Below are 7,780 nucleotides of genomic sequence, written 5' to 3'. Positions count from 1 at the left end.
CAAGGGGACATAAATTTAAGGTGAAGGGTGGAAGGTATAGGGGGGATGTCAGGGGTAGGTTCTTTACCCAGAGAGTGGTGGGGGCATGGAATGCACTGCCTGTGGGAGTGGCAGAGTCAGAATCATTGGTGACCTTTAAGCGGCAATTGGGTAGGTACATGGATAGGTGCTTAAGCTAGGACAAATGTTCGGCACAACATCATGAGCCGAAGGGCCTGTTCTGTGCTGTATTGTTCTATGTTCTATGTTTTATGTTCTATGAAGCATTTCAAAAACTCCTTGAAGACATGTAACATGCATGCCAATGTGTGAGACACCCGAATTCAGAAGAACCTGACTTGGAGGGAGCTTCTGCAAGAAGGCTACAACTCTGAGAACATCTGTTGGAAAGTGGAAGTGTGGAATAGGAACTAGAGAAAGGAATGCCAACTACGTTCAGGCCAAGAACTAATTCCGTCTCCTGGAAATGCCTGCTAAATGTGTGGTCAGAGAGCTCATCAGCCATGTTAGGACCCACAGAACCTATGAGCAGTGACACAGAATTTGCTGGGTGGATAATCATACTTGTGAGTAAATGAATTGTTAATGATATTTACAGATGTGTTGCCCATATCACCTGTGAGTCCACAGTGTTCTTTAGCTCATTGCCTTCCTACTATGTACAGGTTCATAGTGGGGATGGAAGGGGCCTACTCTGTAATGGACCCTGTTGGCCTGGAACATTTTCAGTGCACAGCATTGGCAGTGCAAGTGGCTAGAGAGACCATTTATACTGAGAATCCTGCCCAGATGCAGGCTCACCTTTGGCTGCACCCTAAAGAATTGGGGATCACAGCCACGCTGGACATGGAGGGGTCTGACATCTCTTGAATATTTAGAGAGGAAACTTTTGGGATATTTCTTGCGTGGTGGTTCCTCTTCATGGGTGCTTGTTAAAAACACCCTGCCCCTTGATAGGAGGATCATCTGAAATAAAGTCTTGACACCTCACTGAACCAGGGGCAATTTGTGTCGAAGTGGCTTGATTTGATGATATGAATTCCAATTAGAGTCAGCTAGAGAAAGGCCAGTGGGGAGGACAGCAGTTCTATTGACCAACACCTCCAGGCCCTTTCCATGAAACAAGGAACAAGCTTCCCTTCTTGGCCATATACTGAATATTGAGTCTCAAGGATAACAGGGAGAGGATAATTCCTGGCTTGTAGTATCTAAAGTGGTGTGCAGATGAATTTTAAATAAGGTATCAGCATATTCCAAACAGTGACAAGTATCTCCACTTCTCAAAACACGTACTTCCTGAGATGAGTAGCCAAGAGTCCAAATGCATAATTAATGGGAAGTGTGAAAGATTGTATGAGAAAAGTCACTCTGAAGCATGATGGGCTGAGCACCATGAAGCTCACTTGAAACAACATTTTAAGTGCAAATAGCAAAACGTAGCCCATAAGCATTGACAAACCACTTCAAAGAAAGATCAAATTATAAAATTAACTTGTCAATCAAACAAGACTTGCAGTCCCTTCAAGTTGTCTCAACAACTTCTATAACAGTGAATTCATTAATCAGTCTTCGAGCTCGGACAATAATTTGTAATAAGGCCATCTGTTAAATGTATCAGTAGAGGTATACTAAACAGATGACCAGACAATTCCTGTACATTTATTTCAATAGACTAAAGATTTTTTAAATGGGATTTTCACTCCCCATGTTTGATTTTCAGTTTTGTGTGATTCTAAGGGGACAATATTCTTTCAAGGAATATTGAGACATTTTTTCACATTTTATGAGTATCGCAAAAACTTGTCACTTTTTATCATATGGCTCATTAGTTGTGTACATAATGTGTACTCATAGAGTGGGCATGGAGGGTATAAAAGAGGTATAGACACCATGGATGAGTCATGGAAGATGGGTAGTGGTGTACAGGATGACACGATGTGAGGGCTACAGGGCCTAAAAACCAACTGAGTACAACTTGGTTGGTGTCCTAGTAAGTAGAGGTAACCCTTTTAACCTGCCAGTCTTGCCATCTGCCTGCCTGCATTGCTGCCTTGGGCTGCTTCTGGAGTGCCATGCTCACTTCTCCAACATGAAAATAGGATGGTCTCATAACTCGAGAATGGAGGAGGGATTGCAGCATTAGAAAAATTCAAGATGCCCAATGCTTGTCTCAATCAAGAAAAGTGAGTCCCTAATCTCATCGCTATGTTAAAATAGGTAATATTCAGAAACTAAAAAGATTGAATACAGGTAAATTAACTGATATTTTTCTGACCATATTTGACTCACAGCTATCATTGTGCATCAAAACTGAGGAGCTTAAATTCTTCAGAGAAGTAAATGGAATGATTGCAGATTCATCATTGTTATTGCTAAAACTGCCCAATTAATGTCAGGAACAGATTTTGCTTATTTTGTTTACAATGGTTCCTATTTGCTGTCATTGCTTTCAAAGTGTCTTGTTAGATGTACCATGGAAGAGGATTCCCAGACAAAAACAAATTAAAACATTATTTAGCTCTAGCAATTGAAAACCGACTGAGGATGCAGACAACTAATGAGTAATTAATCATTAGTTCATTGCCATTCATTTCTAAGGTAAATGATGGATTACTATCAGGATAATAGGATGGGATTTTAAACACCATCATTAAAACTGTATTGGTTTAAATATTGCAATACTTTACTCACATTTAATGTTTTGCACTTGATTTTACCATTTCTTTTATTAATGTATCTGTATCTTTCTGCCTTACTCACTAGCCATTTAATGTTTTTACTAGTTTCAATTTTATTTGAGATATCTCCTTTTAGGCTGTACATTTTATACCATAATATTGCACTGCAGATTTTAAATTCTGCTTAATCTTGTATGATTTTAAACATGAAAAATTGTTAACCTCTTTTGATGCATAGCAGACCATCTTCAGCCATATAATACGTGGAGTAAGAGGATCAAAGGGTATTGTTGAAATCAAGGACAGGGCACTAAGTTTGGATAATCAGCCATGATCATGTTGAATGATGGGGTAGGCTAAAAGGGCTGAAGGCTTATTTCTGCTCTTTTTAAAACAAATCTATACAATCCAGTGGCTTAAGTTAAAATTTAAATGGTAGATTTTTTTTCCCCCATAATACGACCCTGAATTGGATGAGCTCCTGAGCCCCACACCATTGCTGTAAAGTCCTCCAAGAACTTTCATTCTCGTGCCAACCAGGGCCCCGACTCCAGATTCATGCTCAGCTTACCTTGCACATGCAACATCTGTGAAGAGTGCATGCATATTCCAAGAGGTAGGAACGGGACCACACTGTATATTCCGAAGAGAACAAAAGAAAAACTCCTCCATGTTGCTCCTTCAGATTTTGTATTTGATTTGTTAGTCATATAATTTAGCTGTCAGGTAATACAGAATAAGGACTTTCGTTTCTTGTCAGTCTTTCAGACTCATTGTGCATCAAGCAACATAAAAAGACAATGATCAGTAATTAGCTGTCAAATTAGGTGATTAAAAAAAATGTATTCCTGAAATACGTTCTTGCTACCAAACCCAACTCAGAGCTTAGATACTAAGTAAGAATTTTAGATTGAGAAGGGAAATAATTTTTATTGTTTATTTCTCCTGTAATTAAAAGTCATGCAGAAGAGCTCACAAGACCTTGCCTCCATATCCAATAATACTGTTTGTATTCTTTTATGATCCAAAAGAAAATGGTGTAAAATAATGAGTTTGTCATGAGGACATTATCACTCTGAAGAAATCCCCTTTGCTCTAATCAAACAAAAATAATTGATTTAAGAAAGCCAAGAAGGCTAGTAGATTCGTAGAATCCTTACAGTATGGAAGCAGGTTATTTGGCCCACCAAGTCCACATTGATCCTCTGAAGGGGATCCTGCCCAGACCATCCCCTACCTTATTCCTGTAACCCTGCATATCCCTTTACCCTATATGGACAATTTTAGCATGGCCAATCCATCTAACCTGTACATCTTTGGACTGTGGGAGGAAAACCCACAGTCCAAAGACAGACAGACCCCCGAGACTGGAATTGAACCTGGGTTCCTGGCATTGTGAGGCAGCAATGCTAAGCACTGAGCCACCGTGCCACCCACCAGGTTCTTTAGTAATAGCCAAAATTAACAGTTTGTTGTTGATGAATATTTCCCATTCTGTAAGTACTTAGGGTAAATGTGAAGTTAAGATGCTGAGTGGGTAGAGTAGCAGATAAGTGAAGTGCCAGCTGGGGGCTGTAGGATGCCAGATGAGTAGGATATAGATACCATGGTAGGGAGCCATGTGGCTTTGGTATATGCTGGCAAGGAACCAGGTAAATGATACAGTATTTACAGTAGGTCAGATGGTTGGGAGAAATTGGTTACAGCAGAGGACAGGGAGAATGAATTTCAAGTCTGGGGGAGATTCAGATCTGGTGTCAGGAGCGGGGTGACTTCCAGGTTTGGGAGGGTGTTGCTGTGGATGTGGGATATGAGTCTGTTGAATAGTTACTCTGGAGTTATATATTTAAGAGTCTAATATTCCTCAGTATTTTATTTAATTTCAATGGAACTCTAACATGCCTGAGTTAACTGGAGGGTCCTAAAAATTGCAGAATTGCTTCGCAGAATCTTCAATTTCCCAGGCAATTCCTTGAGACGCTGCTATGATGAGGGTTTTACAGGGTCTCCATGATGTACTCCCATCTATGCTGGAATAATGATTATCAATTGGCAGAAAATCTGGGCCAGTCAGTCTGTAATGCAGTACAGAGGAACAGATATGGGTCTGTTGAATAGTTACTTTGGAGTTATATATTTAAGAGTCTAATATTCCTGAGTATTTTATTTAATTTCAATGGAACTCTAACGTGCCTGAGTTAACTGGAGGTCCTAAACATTGCAGAATCGCTTCGCAGAATCTTCAATTTCCCAGGCAATTCCTTGAGACGCTGCTATGATGAGGGTTCTACAGGGTCTCCATGATGTACTCCCATCTATGCTGGAATAATGATTATCAGTTGGCAGAAAATCTGGGCCAGTCAGTCTGTAATGCAGTACAGAGGAACAGTTTAACATCTATTTGCTAAATCAATTACTATTTTATATATGACGATGATTTGAATTTTATTTATCACTGTTTACTAGGAGGAATATCTTTTGTCTATTACATGACTTTGAATTGTGTCTATTGTTCTTTTTTTACACGTTAAGTAAAATTAAGCAATGGATGATTAGCATCTCATGAGTACACAATATTATTTTTGATTTGGTACTTTATTGAGGCATCTTTGTTTGTTTATGTAAGTTATTTATAAAAGCTTTTGTATTTGTGAGGTTGTTTTGTATTAAAAATTAAGGTTTTGTTAATGGGAAAGCAGGAATGGCGTTATATCTTGGAAGATTTATTTTGCTTCTATGTAACACCTAAAAACAGCATTAGTCTATTTTGTCTTAATGTATCAATGATTTGTATGAGTGATTTTTGTAAGTGTGGGATATTTATGTATGACTCATTATTTTAATTGTTCTATTTATTCAAATTGGTGTTTTCCTGTTGTTCTACTATAGAATTGCATGTTATTCGTGATTTGATTTATGTCTGGGTCATGATCAGTTCTGTGCATCACTGAAAATCAGATGTGCCTGAATTTCACCAAAACAAAAGGCTACATGTCAATTTTGGGCATTTTCATGAAGGACTTCTCTCTGTGAACTCTACCAAGTTATCTATTACATTTTTCTGATGCTCCTCTCATTATGTACACACCATCTTTTATGTTCTTGCACCTGTGCTATCACACATTTCTCAGCAGCAGTAGTATTTGTCACTGCTGGGATCTTCTGGAGTTTTGCTGCCAGTACCATATTTAAAGCTTGATTTTGCATCAGGTTAATTGCTGCCAGGGATGAATATTCCTTCACAGTACACATAACGAGAGGGGAAACAGGGGAAAAGAAAGCTTCTGAGAGTAAATTATCAGAAACAGAACCACACATTTGAAAATATATTGTTATTTATTTGACTGTTATTGGTAACTGCAGTTACAAGAATCAAGTTACATAGGTTACCTGTCCTCAGTACTCTACCATGTTAGAACCTTGTCTAAGCGAATCCTACTTTATTTTCTAATGCCCTCCATAGAATAACCTCTTGTCATTTATAGATGTGGGAGCATCACATGTTGAAAAATCTTCAAACATAGAAAGCATTAACTTTTATTGACCAACAAGAAGGGTGGGGAGGAACAAAAATCTTCAATTTGTTTCTAAGAATAACTGGGGTCTGCTTGTTCTTCAAGCACAACAAATTGACAGAATTGAAAGAAAGACACTTCATCCAACTCTCATCTTTATTGGAAGTAAGTGTTAGTTAAGTCCTGGCTTGTAGCACTAACACACATTATTCTGTCATGCTGAAGGTGATGTTCCTCCCCCTAACATTCTGCATCTTTCTCCTCACATGACTGTTGTTGTTCTCCCAGTTCTTCAGGGTCCATCACATCCCTCTTTGCTTGTTCCAATTTTGCAGAGCATGGCACAGCAAGGATAATGTGGTACACTGTCTGATCTGTATTGCAAGACCTCCCCACAGACTGATCCAAACTTTGGAACCTCATCTACAGGAAACCTACCATTTGGCTTTGGTAAAAGAATGGGCAGTATTGAATCAGTGCTCCACCTCAGTCACGTAACACAGAGTCATTGGCCACAGCTGCAGATGGTTAGGGTTGGTCTCCCAATAACCATGGTTATAAGGCACCCAGCCCTTGAAACAAAGCAGGAACATGAGGGTACTCAAGATTACATGTGTCATGGCAAGGGTACCTTGTGCAGATGTCTAGGGTGCAGTACTGAGAATTACAAATGGTTCAATGGAACATTTTACTGTTGATGAAGTCAGTCGTGTTATACAATGACCCTTCTCAATGTAACGTCCCTATAGTCTACATGATTGTAAGACAAAAAGTTTCGCCTTTTTGTCTCCTTTTAGCAATATTAATAAATGTATAAATTACGCACCTTATATCACAGCTTGATTGGTTTGGAAAGGGAATGCAACTGTGTTCCCAATGATTTGCCTTTATTCTTTCACAGAGTAGTGACTGTGGGTTTAGAAGGTCCTATCTAAGGAGTCCTGACAAGTTTCTGATAGTGCATTATGCTGTTACTGTGCATCGGTGGTGAATGGAGTGAATGTTCATTGTGGTCCCAATCAAGCAGGGTGCTGTTCATTTTCTTCTTGAGTGTTGGTGGAGAAATTTTCATTCAGGCATGGAGAGTTTTTCAACACAATTCTGATTTGAGTTAAAGGGGGATAAGTTTTGGAGAGTCAGGAGGTGAGTTAATCATTGCAGGATTCCTAGCTTCTGACCTAGTCTTATAGCCACAATACTTAAGTTGCTAGTCCAGTTCAATTCTACCTAATGGTAAGCCCAAAGTTGTTGATAATGGGGTTTCAGCAGTGGTAATATCATGCAAAATCACAGGTTGATAAATTCTGTCTTGATGGAAGTAGATCTTACCTCGGACATGTGATGTTAATGTTACTTGTCACTTGTCAGCCCAAACCTGAGTATTGTCCAAGTCTTTGTTGTCTCAGGAGTTGTGAATGCAACTGAACATTGATGATTACACATTGAACATTCTCACTTCTGATCTAATGATATAGAGAAGCTCATTAAAGAAACAGATGAAAATGGTTAGGTTTAGAACATTACCCTGAGGAACCTCTGTAGAAATGTTGTGGATTTGAGATGGCTGACCTCCAACAATCACACCAT

General features: G+C 39.1%; 1 long non-coding RNA gene across 1 annotated transcript in view; it reads left to right on the top strand.

Annotated features, from left to right (window-relative positions):
• The window catches only part of LOC122562982, a 10,478-nt gene extending 5,548 nt beyond the window's left edge, over nucleotides 1-4,930 (top strand). The window contains exon 3 of the long non-coding RNA XR_006315455.1: nucleotides 4,903-4,930. This is a non-coding gene — a long non-coding RNA (uncharacterized LOC122562982). The remainder of the gene's footprint in view (nucleotides 1-4,902) is intronic.
• The last annotated feature ends 2,850 nt before the right edge of the window (nucleotides 4,931-7,780 follow it).

This window comes from Chiloscyllium plagiosum, chromosome 26, assembly GCF_004010195.1.
Source record: "Chiloscyllium plagiosum isolate BGI_BamShark_2017 chromosome 26, ASM401019v2, whole genome shotgun sequence".
In the NCBI taxonomy this organism is placed as follows: Eukaryota; Metazoa; Chordata; class Chondrichthyes; order Orectolobiformes; family Hemiscylliidae; genus Chiloscyllium; species Chiloscyllium plagiosum.
Note: the sequence above shows the minus strand (reverse complement) of the source record. Positions and strands in the feature narration are given on the sequence as shown.